Source organism: Symphodus melops (assembly GCF_947650265.1).
Source record: "Symphodus melops genome assembly, chromosome: 6".
Classification (NCBI taxonomy): Eukaryota; Metazoa; Chordata; class Actinopteri; order Labriformes; family Labridae; genus Symphodus; species Symphodus melops.
Genome location: NC_136696.1, coordinates 22246770 through 22264264, shown reverse-complemented (window position 1 = coordinate 22264264; position 17495 = coordinate 22246770). Strand labels below are relative to the sequence as shown.

Below are 17495 nucleotides of genomic sequence, written 5' to 3'. Positions count from 1 at the left end.
ACATTGGTTTATGGTCATTTAACAACTGTGACAGCATTAATCTCCTCAAATTCTCAAAGAAACCTGATTACTTGTTTGTATTGGAAGTTTGTCCTTTATCACCGGCGTTGCTCAGTGATGCGTTGTGGGCTTTTATAATTACATGGGCCTTGGTTCAAATGACATCTGGTTTAGTGGTCCCTCATAGCAAGGCTTAGTCTTGACCTGTTGAACAGACAGGACTCTGTGAGAGGAGTCGAACCCTCGTTTGGCCGTCGCTTTTCTCTGCTGGTAGACAGTGAGATGAAAATAGAGTGTAACAGATGGCTTAGCTGTTTCTGTCATTCAGCACAGACTGCTGGGCAGCCCACATAATACCATGCCATCCCAAAGGGGCTCGGTGGGCAGCCTATAGTTCTCAACATGCTGAGAGTTATTTTCCCCCTGAAGCATCAATCACACATCTCAAAAAAAAGAGAAGGAGAAAAATCAATGCCCACAATCAAAATCGGGTCACGTTTAACCTACACCATGCGGAGCAGCTCATAGTGAGTAAAGTAGAACTGTTTTGGTTTGGAGAAATGTAAGCTTGTCGTGAAAGTCTGTAAACGATGTACGTATGTGCCAAAAAGGCTGATCCAGCTTAGACCACATAGTGCAGCTTTCTCCCTATAATCACACTTCTGCAGACCTTTTCCAAGACACACAACCCTCTTTGAATTACTGATGGTACTGACTCAACATGAGAATGATACTGTGCAGAGTTTGTGCGTGCACGCAAGCAAGCAGGTGTGTGTTGTTTGTAAAGAAAGATATTACCACACAATTAAAAGAGTGTTTTAAAATGTTTCAACCAGAGGTCTTCTTATGGGGACAGTTTTTGAAAATTACTAATTTATAGAAATAAAGATGAGCAAGTCCCACCTATAAGCTGGCATGCACTATGATGGCAGGTGTGACTAAACATTCAAAACACATGTTAAAACCTAGATGCACATCTGCATGTGAAAACAGAAATGTAAAAATGCATATGAAAGAGTAAATACCTAAACTTAACAAACACAACTATGGTTTCTCCCTTCTGCGATATTACATTCATATTCATGTACAGCTGTATGTTTTGGACTTGCCTATGATAATGAGGTTTTTGGAAGATGATTAGTGTTATCATTTACTTTAATAATTGTATATCAATATATTGGCTAATTATTTTTACCTTTTTTTATTTTACCTTTCCCTCTGATTGTATTTCAATTAAGTTTAATATCTAGATGTGTTTTTCACCTTGGGGTTTTTGAATGTTTGAACACACCTGACATCAGACAGAAAAATCCAAACAGTCACCTGAAGAAGATAAGCTTGATCTTGATAAACCTCCTTTTCTGGCAGCTGCTTCGAAATGACCTGCACCTATCATAATGTGTATACAACCACTCCTCTTTGTGTATTTGTTGACTTGCCATACACATGTATTTGGATGAAAGCAGGCCATGCTGTAATCTGAGCTACATCACATCATCCTTGTTAGGGACATTTATTGATGCTAAGAGTCCCTCTGTTCCATCTCAGAGAGGGGCCACCTGGACAATACAGGATGAGCTGAGCACAGTGTGATTAGATTGTGTTATGAGCAGAGAGGGAAAAACAATGACATTTTTCTTTAGGGGAGGGACAGCTCAGCCACCACGAGGAGACATCTGATAAGAGAAGACAAATGTCCCTCTTGGTGCCTTTTATTTTCTCTCCAAACTTCAAGGTCAGACACAGTATTTCAGCTGCACGCCTTACAGCGACAGAAATGGACACAATATCGTTCTTCACTGTTTTATATACGTTCGACCAGCATCTCTAATAATCAATCTTCATAGTCAGATATTATGACTTTCTTCCACTTTGAAACACACATGCAGACACACATACATATATGCTTGCAGATTGTTCACACCAACCCCCACACTGATGCCACCCCGCTGTTCCTAGCTTGTGGTTATTCCCAGGCTGAGTCAGAATGGCACCATAAGCCTGTCTGTCCGTTTTATGCCAAACCTGATGTCTCCTTGTAGCACATGCCTTTGCAAAGGATCTGAGCCCTGCATACAGTAGCCATAGCCTTCTGGCTCACACATCTCTTCCTCCCTGCCTCCCTCAGTAATTACTTATAAGTCATATTGACAGCTGGAGGCACACTTAGCTAGGTCAGGAAGCCATTCAAATCAAAGTGTTCCTAACGCTTTAAATAACCTTCCCTCTACCTCCCTGTGAGTCTTTCTTCACACCTTTATCATTCACCACCATGACAGTTTCCTGTGTCTGTGAACTGCTCCATCTGTTATCTCTGCATCTTTAGGTTTGCCACCACAGTATATCTGGCAACCTTCACCTGGTGATACTGCAAATAACAAGACTGATATATTCTGACAATACTGCTGCATAGCAAGGGCACAGACAAGGGTACAATAGTGAGAATGTGTAGAATAGTAAAACGATTTAGCATGCCTTGGTAGCCAAATGATAACAACATGCCAAAATATGATATAAGTGATTCAGCTGCAGCTGGTGACCTTTGTTGCAATCATATTAGATTTCCTCTCTGCCTCTTCACCGTCAAACAGTTCAATAGGTGAAAATGAAACCTAATGAAAATGGAAATCTCAGAAGAACAACATGAACATGTCTAGTTTCTTTTACCAAAAAGATGGTTGTATCCACAGAGCACGAGACAATAACTACATTTACATCCCCAGTGCTGACTTTGACTTAATGACCTATCTTTACCTAAACTAATGAGTCAGTGAAAGTGTTCAAATTGGGGCGTTACTCACACAGCAGCATATGATAAGCATAACTGCACCCCTCATAATCATTTTATACCATGATTAAAGATTAAGCATTGTGTCGTTGTTTGAGTGTCAGAGAGAAACAGCATCCTAACTGTGACCTTTAATTCTTAAATGCAATAAGTATATTTATATATTCTGATCTTTTGCAAAAGGAAGTGGTAACTTGTTGAGGAGGCTTTAATACTCTTCATTGTGCTCAGTAACTTGCTTATGATATAACTATACGTTTTTATGCACAATACCTAATAATACTGGAAGCTTACACTGCATGTAGGGAAATCATCATGATCTTGATCACAAAGAAAGAAGCAAGTCAGGCTTGTTTGCTTTCTGTACAACACGCTTAATTAACGTATTGTACAGTTTGATTATTATGCCACAATGTAAAAGATAACTAACTAAATGTTTTGTCCGACATGAATGGGAACAGGGTCTATTATTGTCAGTAAAACATGTTATTTAAGTATCCCTGTATATAAACACTTGACTACTGAGGTAAATGACAATAGTGTTGTAAGATTTAGTATCTGTTAAATGCATTGTCAACGTTTTTTTTTTTTTTTTTTACAGTTTTGTATAAGCAGTATAAGCACAAATTTGGATGGATATTACATGTGAATTTAATATATCTACACTGTTGGAAACCCCTTTTACGTACCAGTATATGTATAATTCGGCATGTGAGTATAAAGTGAATTGCTTATAAAACACAGTAATAGAGTTCTACCGCAACTGAATCGTCTTTATTATATGCATTTATCGTCATCTATCTTCCAGGCACAATAATGAGAGGCTGCTTTATAACGTAATACAGAATATATTTGTAAAGCTATAGTTATTGAGAATTATTGTGCAATAATAAATGCTTCCTTATAAGTGAGTTCAACTAATTCAAATGTGTTCTGTGCCATGTGTGTTAAACAATACAAGCTGCTACCAACAGAGGGCGCTCTTACCACATTGCAAACAGCTGCTGAACTCTGAACCTGACTTCTGATATGAACGCTTCATCATTATGGACAAATGGAATGCTGTGTCATAAATTAGATAGCAAAATATGCTGATAGTCAAACATTTACAGGCCTGACTAACTGAGGGACACACTGTATGACTAATAGTTCTGTTTGACAGCAGCATGATAACAGATCATCACTATTCAAGCAACATAAAGGCAAGCTGCAGGAAGGTTTAGGAGCATTGATCAAAATGTCATCACAGTCAGGCTATGTAGTAGAACAAAGTGAACTTCTATTCCACTTTAGTGAATTTAGAGAGCTTTGTCTTGGCCTTTGTTGGCCATCGACATCCCCTGGGCTAGCATGTTCCCAGACTCGGCAGCCTCATTACTCTTTAGACAAACAGGTTTAGACATATTGAACTCAGACCCAAAACAACCTGGCTCTCTCCCGACACTTTCCACTCTCGAGGCTCTATTTGTGATTGGGAAGTGATTGTCTCTCTCACTCTATCTCTCAGTGTCTGTTTGCCTGACACTTGTCTGGCTTGGCCTAGTTTCTCCTTGATCTCATCAGTCAATGTGAGGACCTGTGAAGGCCATCTCCCCCCTTCTTGCTCTGTGAATCTCTTCCAGGTCTGTGCCTGCGTCAGCAGTTTGGGACCTTCTTACACCCACACAGTCCCTGTCTTTGCTCCTGGACCCACTGGGCAAAAGCAGCACACTTCTCCCCAAACAGACAGCCTCATTTACATGCCCATAAATCACTCACAAAACTGACGCCCGGCCACACAACGTGACATGACACAGAGCCACACATATTCACTGTGCCAAATTGCAGTGTTCTGTGGTATTAGGCAAAAATAAACCATTCATATAACCTCTTGGGTGTGGATAGAGCCAATCAAGCTTGAGTAGTACTTACTCACATATGGCCCACATCTGAAACCAGAGCAACTTTTAGCCCCTCACAGCATTAATGTGTGAATACATTCCTCTCCAAAAAGATCTCAACATATGGCCAATTCAAAGGTTTTTACATATTCATAGGGAGATGAGGGATTGTTGCACTTTCTAAAACTTAGCTTGACGAAAGTGCTTTGAAATTATACTTCTTGTGATTAACGATTCAGCAGCTGAAGTACAGAAAGCACACCAATATGTGCTATAATGAATACTAATACCGCTCTTGTAAGAACGCAGTCAAATAAGGCTCAATAAACATAAATAAATGAGAAGTAGCGGCTCTTGAAATTATTTTTAAACCAAGCAATGTCCCCAAATTCCCTGCTTACACTAATCTGTTTTCATATGCATTCAATAACCAATGGTTAATTATATGTTTTATTTTGTTGTTTGTTTTTTGACAGGAAGGTGCAGTTTACATAATTACATTCAGACGCTTCAAATATAACAGGTGCATTTCTTGTGATTACACAGTGACAACTCATTTACAATTATACTCTCTAGGTGGGTTTTTAAGATAATTACCAAATTTAAAATGAAAGCAGGTTTTTTTAAGCAGCCACTGGAAAATACAGTACATAATAATTCACATCATCATAAAAGCACAAACATTGAAAGATTAAAGTAAAATTACAATGATCAAAATGACACCACTATCATAGTTAGGGGTTTACATTACATAGTTATAGTATACTAACGTATAGAAACAGACTGTAATAAAGTGACGTTTTATTAAAGATAGCTGCTGCTGCTGGGTTTTCTCCTGTCATACTTCTATTAGAACTGTGAACAGAAACTTGCTGCTGATGCTCAAAGGACCAAGGAATGACATTTGAAAAACTCAGCAGCAATGCATCGTTCTCAGGAGAACTGACAGACCTCCCTGTCAACAGTCAGGGGCAAACGCATCCTTTCAATAGCAGAGTTTAGCAAAGCTGTCCACAGTGCCATCTGCTCAATATCACAAGTAGGTCTGATGTATAGTTTTTTATGGATAGTCAATATTATATATGTATATTCGATATTCATATTACACATTACTGTATTTGCTCTTGTTTCAAATGTGAAGTGGACTGCACCTATCAGATTCAAAAGTGAAACCAAGAGTTCCCTTAGTGTCTTGAACCTGCATTCTTTCTGATGACCTGGTTGACTGTTTTGGCTGCAAAAATAAGTCTGTTTGTGTGGAACCAGATGAGAAGTTAACCATATAGAGTAGAACAGACAAAAATAGAGGAGTGTGACTTGGCTACCTTCTAAAAGAAAAAGCGAGGGTATTCGCAAAAATGCCAAACTGTATGTTTGAACTGTATAGGCCTAAATCAAGTTGGCTATCATCAACATGAAATCCTGCCCTTCTACAGGCTTTATCCGAAAGACATTTAAGATAGAGGGAGCACAGATAATTACACGGGCTATTAAATTAATAATTGCTGCATACAATTTGAGTTGGTGGGGTTCAGGGACGTCCTGGTTACATGAATGTTGGCTCAATGAATAGCCAACGTAATTGACATTAGGCCTACATAAACACCTCCCCTTATGACAAGGCAAATGTTGGATTTGGAAAGTCTAATTCTGTCACTTGATAAAAAAAAAAGGTCTCAGCAACATACAGTATGCGTTTTCTATCTTCAATCATCATCCCATAGGTTTTGTTTCATTGGCACTCATAATGAAATCATCAAATAGCCTAAACATGTTTTGGTTTTTGTAAATGGCTGATGATGAGCTTAACATATGATGACATGGGAGTTATTGCCACTGAAACTAAACATTAGTCTACTTTTTAAACGTGTACATTTATTATTTTCCCTGGGGTGACCTGGAACCACCCCCCCCCCCCTCAGACCCCTGTTGGTTCCGGACCACTCTTTGAGAACCACAGAGCGCGGTGGCTGCTATCACATCGCTCCCACCGCCCGCGGAAATATTTCGGCGCGTCGGTGAACAGACGACACAACTTGTTTCTCCCCCTGCTTACACTCCCCCCCCCCCCCCCCCTCCTTTTCTTCTTCTACTACTACTACTTGCAGCTCATTGTCTCTTCACAGCGTCTCTCAGCCGGCGGTGAGTGTGGAGCGGGAGGGGGAATAATTCCTTTCCATACCCGGTAGCTCCGGCTCTCCTTCAGCGCGCGCGTCTCTCTCTCTCTCTCTCCCTCCCTCTCTTCCTCATTTAGCCTACTCTCCTCCTCCCTCCGCACAACATCCCGCTTTTTAAACGCGATGACAGTAGAGTGGAGCGCGTGAGCGGATCCCACAGGTGTGTTGCTACCAGCCAAGAGCCATCGCTCGTGGAGACTCTCTCTCTCTCACACACACACACGCACACCTGGAAATGACCATGTGACTTGGCACCTGGGCGTGGAGAAAGTCCCTGGAATTGAAACCAGAGACTCTTTTTGTTGAGGAGTTGCCCGGGTCGCCTTTCAACAGGAATTGACAAATCAGTCAACCAAGTAGCGCGTGTTTTCTACGGAATAGTGCCTTCCTGAAACCTCCTCACATCACAGGACGCGCGAGGAGGACAATAATGTGAACTTGTCCACGGACTTATTTCCTCTTTTTTTTTTCTTCTCAAACGTAGGCTATTATTTCACCAAATGGAAGGAGTTCTTCAGTAGCCTATCTGGACTGTTCCCGTTCGTGCAACTACTACTCTCTTCGCTCTCCTTTTCCTCCAAGGTGAGTTCCGGGGGAAGCAGCTGTATCCCGTAAGAGTGGGTCGGGATTCTTCTTTTGGTGTCAGCGTTAACCCATAGTGTCCATATCAGATCCTGGCACACGTGTGCACCAAGTTTGAATAGCCTATAACACGCCCTATCGATATAGCACGATAGTGCAAAACGTACTCCGCTTTTAATATTAGGATACTGTTTAATTTTAGTCTTGCAAGGAAATGAGTGTATTAAACTACGGTAGATGTAGGCTGCCCGAACATAACATATAGACCACTACAAGCAAACAAAGATACATAATTTAAAAAAAAAGGCTTTGAAACAATGAGATAATATCCACAGCTGTTTTATTTTACTAGCATTTTGGAAAATACATGCTTATTGGTTGTAGTTATATTTGGCTGCAAAGTTGCTACTGTAAATGTCAACAGAGGTGTGTTTGGATCAGCCACAAAAAACAACTCCCTGTGGACTCCATAAAACCAGTTATTTAATCTCAGGAACATTGAAGTCACAGCATCTGCCCAGTCACCTCACAAGGAGCAGTCTGTCCCCATATACACAGGCAATTTCTGTGAGAAATGACCATGTGAACTGTGTTCCTCACCTCTGGACAGTGGGCTGTACATCAACAGCTGAGAGGACAGAAGTAGCAGTGAGCGTTGCTCCTTGTTTGTTTTTTTCCTCTTTTTTTCCCCCTTGTCTCTCTCTTTGGAGAACAAGGAGACAGAAGCACTATTCATGTCCCTGTTGAATCTCCTGTGCAGTCTGTATCTCTCTGTCCCTGGCTCAGCCCCTCAACACACTCACTGTACTGCCTTGTTGTCTTTCTAAATCGTCCTTTTATTCCAATCTTCCGCCCCTTTTGCATTAACCGACTGTACAGAGGATGCTCTAGCTCCTGGGGATTATACCTATTAAATGACATTACACAAGCAGCCTCATAGTGGGAATGGATTAGTCTGGCAGGGGGGCATGTGGAGGCAGGAAAAGCGGCTGCTGGTGGTAGGAGTGGTGGTTGGAAGGGGGTCAGAGCAGGGGGTCAGCCTCCGGGCTCCTGACTGAGCAGGGATGGTTCTCATCTCCAATACATGCCATCTGCTCACATGGACATAGACAAGCAATGGGAAAGTTAGACGCTCTGCTTTTCTTCTCCCTTTTCTTTCTCCTTTTTTGCCCCACAAAGCTTCATTCAGGGTTTATCTCGCCACTCTGAATGAATAGAGACACCTTATCTACGCGCAAGAGAGCGGTGATAATTGTTCATCAATGATGCTCTTTTCAGGCCAAAAGAATAGAAAACATTCCTCATTCAGGTCATGCAAGTGTTTCAGGATTCTGCAGAACAATCCAAAAGCCGGATGCAAACTCATACCCTGTAATACAAGGGAAGCAGAAAATAACAAACAAAGCAGGCGTTTGGAGTCTCTCTGTTTTTCTCTGTAACCGACCGCTGGCACTGGAAATGCAACTTTGTGGTGAGATCCTCTCCGGGTATTTTTGGATTCAGTAAAATAGCCTCTGACCAACTGAGAAGCTGGAGGGAGCATTCGGCTGTTGAGCTCCTATATGTTTTGGGTGAGCTAAAGTTCACCCTGCCCTTCTTACCGTAACACTGTTTTTCTCTGATAGTCTAAACCACGTCAGCTCCTAGAGGCACGCGTCGCGTTTCACAGAACGCTGCCACATTTTTGAGGTCAAATGAATATGAACTCATCCTGTGTCTCTCTTTAGTTTCCTTTGCTTTGGATTATGGACGTCTGTCATTTTCATTTTGAAAATAAAACCTTAATCCTTGTAAGCAACAAGCAATCCCCTGTCTCCTGTCTGCTGCCTACAAACACACAAAAAAGGCACAAAGAAATACATGAATAGTGCGTATGGGTCGCTTCACTGCAAGTGGCTCATTTTAAATGACTTGTTAATCCCTTTTCTTGTCCCAACAAATACAAGCTGTCTCCTTAATCGTATTCATAATATGGCATTTGTGAGACCTTCTTTTACTTAAAAAACTGACTGTTAGACCATCATCCTCCCCTCTGATGGATTTAGTAAACTGTGTCATAAAAAGGTGTGGTGCACATGAGAAAGACCCATATGCATTACCTTGTTCCTCTGTCTTATCTAAAGTACACATAGACTTTGGAGGCGTGTGGACAGATGCGTGAAGGGCGTGTCACTCAGCTTGGTATTAGACTGCTGAAGAGTCTGGGGAATAGAGATTTCTTTCAGATTGGGGATTGGCTTGTCTTTTCATGTTTAAGGATTATCCTATGATGAAGGAACGTCATGCTGAGGTGGATTTCTGATCTTATCTCCGCTGGGTTTTATGGCTGCCGCCCTTGCCCTTGGACTTTTTTGGCCTTGTCCTAAATGATCCCGAAAGCTTTTCTTTCCTGCCCTCTCATCCCATGTGGGGTTGTTTGTGCTTCACAAACCCTCCCAACCCGTACCACTCAACACTTCTTACCCTGCTATGTGTTTGTGATCAAAGATAATAAAGCTGATGTATGACAGACCTACAAGGTGTGATCAAGCTTATTCACCTGCCTTCTCACCCAGCAGCAGGTCATGAGTATGGACTATGTGGAGGAAGATAGCAGCCTGGCCAGCTCTTTACCCCCTGCTACCTCATGCAGCTTTTACTTTACTGAAATCCAGAGTTTAATCTAGTTTGTCTGCAAGCTCCCAAGTACAGCACTCCAGACCCCGCAAGTTCAGCTCAGCATGGTTTACTTGTACCTTTTAAAGCAAGCCTGACATTTGTCAACCCAGACTGTCTTTCAGAATCCAGATGTGTCTCTTCTAAGATAAGATAAGATATATATATATATATATATATATATATATATATATATATATATATATATATATATATATATATATATATATATATATACATATATAAGATTTCCAGCCCTACAACCAATGCCCATCTGTGAGTAAATAATCTCAGATTGGTTTGCAGAGCTTGGCTAGCATAAGCAGCGCTAGCCCTGTCAGTCCTCCCTGCAGGTTGATGTCCAAATGCCTGTGATGGTTACGCATTAACCTGACACAGACAATATACAACTTTATCTTTATCAAAACACTGTCAAACTGCTTCGCACTGCTGGTTTAAACCCAGGTAGTAGAGCTTTATTGTCGTGCTCATTAACCAGAGGCAGCGATAGTACTGGCTAGCAGCTGGTGGCTGCTCAGAAATTCAATTTTCTTAATTAAAATATATATAGTAATAAGTTTAACAAAGTAGTAACTCTGGTGCTTTGGGGTGAGGAGGTGTCATCATTTAGCGAGCTAGTTGTGCACATCTTTAGATTCTATGGCACTTCCTTGATTCTGATGCACAGCAATGTTTAAGCTATGCCCTCCAAAACAGACTAGGTAATCAGTACGACATCACAAAATAAAGTTGTATCAAGTTAAAGATCAGTGCTTCTCTGTGCCTCTTTATAATGGCTAACTACGCTGCAAGCTAATTTTGTCACTAACTTTGGCTCTTTGGTTGATTTTTAAATTCCCTCGTCAGCTTAAATTATATGTAAGGAAAGATAGTAATGTGACCAAAAAGTACTTGGTTGGGAATGTTTTAATATATGGTTGACAGCTGGCATTGGTTGTAAAATATGAGACCCGTGTATGCTGAAATGAGTTTAATTTGCATGGAGCTGAACTGAAAAGAAGGAACCAGCAGTCAGTTGAGCGGCCAAATCCAATTTGACTGACAAAATTCTGCCTCGGTTACAGAATTACTGCTGAGTCTGACTCAGTTTTGTTCACCTTACTTTTACCTACACTGCTTTCCTTCTGTCCTCACCTGTCCCTTCATCTGGCATGACCTTTTCACTGAATTCTCAGGTCTTGGCATGACTAAGAGGAACATGATGAATATTGTAAACATGCTCACAGTCCTGAAAGAGATAAATGATTCACGTGGGAAGGGAGCTGCCTTAATTACCCGGTTGAGAGGTTGTGGGCTGGATGTTCTGCAAGAGAACCGAGAGATCCCAGTATTTGAACAAAAGTCGAGCAGAGAGGGAAGGGGTTGACGTGATGGAAGGTTTAGAAAGGTAGGCGGCTACTTGAAAAAAGTTCTCCCGGAGGAAAACACAATCTTTGTGGCTGCTCAAAAGGCACTACTGGTGGTGCTGGCTGTCAGCCTCCTTGAGGTTGCATATCTGAGGACTGAGCGCCAGTGACAGTGCACAATACAGACATCTGCCTCTCTCTCCACTCACCTACTTCCCCATGGCAGCTGAACAGACAGGCTGACACAGACACAGCATTGCGGAGGTTTTTTGATGCTACCTGCTCACACGAGGCATGTCAACCACCTCCGCCTCAACCCATTCAGGACGCTGGCAAACATTCACACCCAGCCAGGCCTTTTAGCCAGACAGAAGCAGGTATCGAAAAACTTATCAGCAGCGATGAGAGTAAAGGGTCACCTTGGTTCTTATCTTGGGAAATCTTAGTCAGATGCTTTCTTCTATTGGCAGTAGAAAAAAGACCAGAAAGCTAATTTATTTTTCGCTTTGGTAATTGAGTCTGGCATGTGCTGCGATCAAAATGCTATCCATTTAAACACTTCAGAGGGAGGCTGCTGGTGCTTGCCTCAATCACTGTAATGTGATGGGCGATATTTAGTCCAGCTCGCTTGCTTCATGATGAAAAGACGAATCACAGATCCCTCAGAGTTTGACATATTGAAGATGAGTCGCGATTCATTTCTCTGCAAATTAAGGGTGCCTGTGCAGGATTTGGCGACTTGCTGATATCACTCTTTTTTTGCTCTTGGAGATTTGGGTTTCGAAACGGACTAAGACTTACAGTAGCTGAGGAATGATGGAAACTTTGTAGAGCCACTTATTCCACCTGTAATGCATTTTCACTGCACTTTTTGTTCCCTAACTGAGAGTTGCTCCATTTGAGTTGAGTGCCATTTAATCCTACCTCAGGTACCAGAGGGTCCTATTCATTTTTTTATGTCTAAGTCACATCACTGTTAATCCTCAAAATGACCAATTTACTCCTGCCAAGATCACTTTTAATTATCACTTCAGTTTTACAGCTAATATGACGTCCAGCTGCTTTAGGTTTAAACGGTAGTTGCCTCCAAGTATTGGCCCTCCTTTTCATTTTTTCCTTGTTCGCACACTGGGCGATTAATTATGAACCGTATGTGATCCTGAGCCAGGACTGGTGGGTGACAGATGCATGAAGGGTCAGTGCACTGGCGGCAGCTGGAGATGAAGGTCACACCAACCTGAGAGAGCAAAGCGGGAAGATAATGTGGCAAGCTGAGGAAGGCAGAGAGGGATGGACTGTGTGAGTGTAACTTGATGAAGGATTCTTGTGGATTCAGGAAGTACCTCACTTGCGGTGTCTGACTCAGAGCAACCTTATTATTAATAGATGGTGCCTTAAAAATTACACTCACTACTAGACAGACCCCCTTTTGTTGGCAGGAAAGATTATTAGGAGTATATCAAAAATCAAAATGTGCAACATTTGAAATTCTATATTTTTTAAGCTTGCTTTTTTTGTTTTATACTTTTATTTTGTGGTCAAAACAAGTGTGACATTTTTACCGTAAGGAATACTTTTAGAATAGTTTTTAAGGTTTAAAATATAACATTACACTGAAACTCAAACATTTAAACGACCTTGATGGTAAAAACAAAATGTGCTCTAAAATAGCTCTGCACCATTAGATCTTAAGAAAATATATGTTCTGTTCTTATTATATCTGGCATCTGCTGAAATCTGTTGGCAGCCAGAAGTGGACATTGAGATGGCAGCACTGCTGGAGGTAGGGTGTCTGTCTCCTGGCTGTCTGTTTCAATCAGTACAAGAAGTCGTCTGTTTCTGCAGAGGAAATATAAGCTCTTCTTCACATGTACCTGTACTCGTCATTGCAAACCCCGCAGGCTTCCCTTATCACCCGAGCGCTGTATTTATTATGTCTTTCAATTGAAATGTAGAGCTGAATAATTGAAAGGATGCATAGAGTTTACTTACATGTTAGTGTATTTCACATTTTTCTTTCAGCTGCACAAAACATACAGTCACATAAACTGTGCAGTTTTATAAGCAACTATACATCTGGTACAACGTCTAGACATAAATTCACAATGCATATAATCAAGCTCGGATGAAGAAGCCTAAAGGCAAGGCTACATGCTTTTATTACACTTCATAATGAAAAAGTGTTATGAGAATGAAATCATTTCTGTCAGTATCACGTCCTTGTCTCTGTTAAATGAGGAGGGTATTGTGGCCTTTCAGTCGCCTATGATCCAAGAGGGACCTATTAAAATTTGTTCATACAGCGATTGTTAAAGTTACTGAGGTTCTAGTTAAATGCCACTGGCTCGGTTGCTTCTCATCTGTAAACTGACAGACCGTTACACTGTGGCAGCAGTTATAATACTGCCAGAGATACGGCCTTAACCTTAGAGACTGACATTTTGCAGTGACCGCTGGTCGCAAAAACTTGTAGTTTCTAATGTCAAAGATTGGATTTTCTATGACGAAAGCAATGGGGTTTTTTTTGTTAGGAAACTAGGTTGTTTTATTGGTCCCTTTGGGGAAATTAGCTGACCAGTGCAGCAGCAGAGGGATTTGGCAAGAAAGAAGATGTGTAAAACACTATGGAAAAAAACAACAAATCAATTCTACAATAAAAAGGAGAGAAAAACATACAAAACACAAAGCAGCAGTTAAAATACTTCAGACTGGAGGTGAGCTTTCACATTTTGTTTTCCTCCACGCTCATGTAGGGCAGCTCGTATGAGTCACACCTTTACCTTGGCATTGACCGTGTTGAGCCGGGGCAATGTGGCAGGCAGACAGACTCTCAGCAGTGTTACACCTCTGGCTTGGTCATGATCTGCAGGAATGTTAGCTATGCCTGATCAACCGACCATGAAGCCGTTTGGAAGAACCCACATGCCCTTGTGTTCATAACTTCCTGTTTTTGTTCGCGTGCCACTTCTGAACTTACTTTCCTTTTCTCAGCAGAACAGTCTCTCCTCATTAATTCTCTGGAGTGCCATAATGTTGAACCATTATTTTTCAACTTTATTCTTTCTTCCTTTTTTTTTTGTTTTACATGGTGTGTAGATATTAATCCTGGTTCCTCAAATGTGCCTTGGGCTCCTAGCTGTCTTCTGAAATGCAGATCTGTGGAGGTGTCATCATAGCTCTATGTCTTGGGTGTCTGTGCCTGCCCCCCAGCTTCACTATCCTATTCATGCAGCCTTGATAACATGCATTATTTCTCTCTGACTCATCTGAGCAGCCTCAAAGCTGTCCAGTTTTGGTTTCCCTCCTGAACTTTTTTTTTTTTTTTTAAACAAAAAGGGAAGTTTTTCAGTTATTTAATGCTGGTGTCTGCAGATCAAATAGACCTTGTATCTGCATTTTCCAACCCTCTTTCTTCTCTATATGAATCTGTATACAGTAGGTCAGACATGTGATGGTCATGCAGATAACTTGCTGTTCATGCAGGATTTATTCCGGTCCTGTGATGCACTGGTTCCCAGTATTTCCTCTTCCACTTTTTTTTTCACAGATCTGTGTTTACAGTCGCTCCACACTTGTTTTTCCAGCCTCTGCCTAAAGCAAATGATAGGCCTCTGAGAAATGACATCAGCGTCGCAGCCGCATGCCCCAGTAAGAATGCCTAAATATTTACAGGCCCTCGTAACACATGCAAGCTTACCACTCAGCCTCCCATTTGTTCAGCCTGTAAGTTCTTAAACTCAGCCCTGTGGTTGCTTCCTTCTGCTGTTGGTGTGTCTACTGTGCGTCCTGTCTGGGCTGATCCCACGTCATTGATCCCTCCGTGGAGCTGGACTCTTTAATTACAGTCATTAGCAGGAGTAGATCTGCTGCTGGGGTTAGAAAACCTTATTACCAAGACCTTGTCTCCTTCTTCCCCAACACAGCGGAACAGGCTAATGCTGCTTGTTGCTGTGTTCACTGAAAACAAGCTGCAGTTACAATGTTTACAGAAAACACACCGCCAGATTGGATCCCCACATCACAAAAAGTATCACCACCAGACATTTTCCCCCTTTTACTTTCATCCTTTTTCAATTGGATATGGAGGAGAAGTGTGCAGCATTCCCAGCAACAGATTGAAGAAAAGTTGGGTGTAATAGGCCATGTCAGTGTGGCGTTGCTCGTTTACTGTCGAACCAGTGCAGACTGGTTGCATGACCATAGAGCAGCCATTTAATTACATTTCCAGACCTCCATTAGGATTTTTCTATAGTTCTCCCTGTTGAGATCTACAGTACACTTCCTTTAACATGCCTCCCCTCCTCCCCCTCCTCCCTCCTCCTCCTCCCCCTCCCTCAGCCAGTGTTTTTATTTTTAACCGGGTTCTGTTCTTTTTCACTTCCATCCTTGTTTTAGTCTGCCCGTCAGCATGTCATCACACATTCCTCCGCGTCTGTCGTTTAATTACTCATACGCTCTCCTCTTGGGTGATGGAAAGAAGAAAAAAAAAAAAAAGAACTCGCATCTCGGTCCCGCTGGGTTCTTCATGTATCTCTGCACCTTCTCACTTGAAAACAAAACATCACCCTCACATGCGCTGCGTGTTAAAGCCACACATCTGTTCTGACGAAACCCCCTCATCACCACAAACCATCAGGAATATGAAATGTTCTGCAAGTGTCAGTTTTTTTGTTGTTTTTTTTTTAAGTAGCGCTCGTGCTTTGGATGACTATAGAGGAAGTGTTGGCAGAAGTGTGCTCTGAGGTACGGCATGCTCATGTCACGATGTAGTCATACCTTTTGTCTACTGATACACACCACATGTTGGCTGATGATGATGCTGGTAATGGTACCCAAGCTAAGCAGGGTCCTGCATTATTAGCAGCAGCAGACCACCCGTGGAACTCGGACAAATAAAAATCCCATTTCCTTTCTTTCCATTGGTGGCATTAAGGGCTGAGGACTGTGCTGTTGCCTGAGTGCCAATGAAAAAGCCACTCAGTGTGTGAGCAGTTAAAGCCCTTTCAGCGCAGCGAGGGTGAGCCCTTCCTTCTGCATGCATCACCCTGGCCAGCTTGATCGATTCACTGTTTGCACTGTCTTGTCTGAGTGCGAACTCAACCTTGCCCGCTCCGCCCACAGAAAATAATTCGGACTTCGACACATCGCTGCCTGCTTCCCTTAGGCTTCCCCGAGCACACATGTGAACGCACACGGCTACACAAACGCGTACAGTGAGTCCACGCACACTGAGTCTGTCTTGCGGCCTCGGGGAGCTGGACAGCACAGGCGTGTATCCATGAATTCCTCATAACACAATCTGTTGGCTGATCAATAATTCAATTCTATCTGTGAGCAAGCATGTCTGGATCCAATCTCACCTGCACCTTCCTCGTCCTTCTTCTAATAAGGTGGGTGTTGTGTGTCCTTGAGCCCGCTTCAGCTTATGTCTGTGTGGTGCTGTGTGTCCTCGTGTGTGTGCTCTGCTGATTAGTCTGCTGTAGTTAGTTCTCAGCCAGCGTGCGTGCTAGTCACTCGTTGTGTATCCTGTGTGTGTGTGTGTGTGTGTGTGTGTGTGTGTGTGTGTGTGTGTGTGTGTGTGTGTGTGTGTGTGTGTGTGTGTGTGTGTGTGTGTGTGTGTGTGTGTGTGTGTGTGTGTGTGTGTGTGTGTGTGTGTGTGTGTGTGTGTGTGTGTGTGTGTGTGTGTGTGTGTGTGTGTGTGTGTGTGTGTGTGTGTGTGTGTGTGTGTGTGTGTGTGTGTGTGTGTGTGTGTGTGTGTGTGTGTGAGCCTGTGGCCATTGTGGATTACAGAGCGCTCATTATTTTCAATTGTGTGCATCTCTCGTGTCTTTTTGTCCACAGCAGTGTGGATGTGTCCATCATGGTGTCAGTGAATAGGACTTGTTTTGTGTGTGTGTGCATGTGAGCTTATGCATGATCTGTCTCTCCCTCCAGGCAGGTGGACAAATCAAAGGCACGAGTCTCATTAAAAGGTATGGAGCCTGTGGAGAGGTCAGCGGCTAACTTCTCTGATTAGTGGGCTCCAGCAGGCTGTCTGGGTGCTGTG

The 17495-nt window shown here is 42.3% G+C and overlaps 1 protein-coding gene across 1 annotated transcript in view; it reads left to right on the top strand.

Moving 5' to 3' along the window:
• Nucleotides 1-6647: 6647 nt before the first annotated feature.
• plxnb2b (plexin b2b) overlaps nt 6648-17495 on the top strand; it is a 121268-nt gene continuing 110420 nt past the window's right edge. The window contains exon 1 of the mRNA XM_079347077.1: nt 6648-7427. The gene's annotated coding sequence lies outside the window, so the exon portion shown is untranslated. The remainder of the gene's footprint in view (nt 7428-17495) is intronic.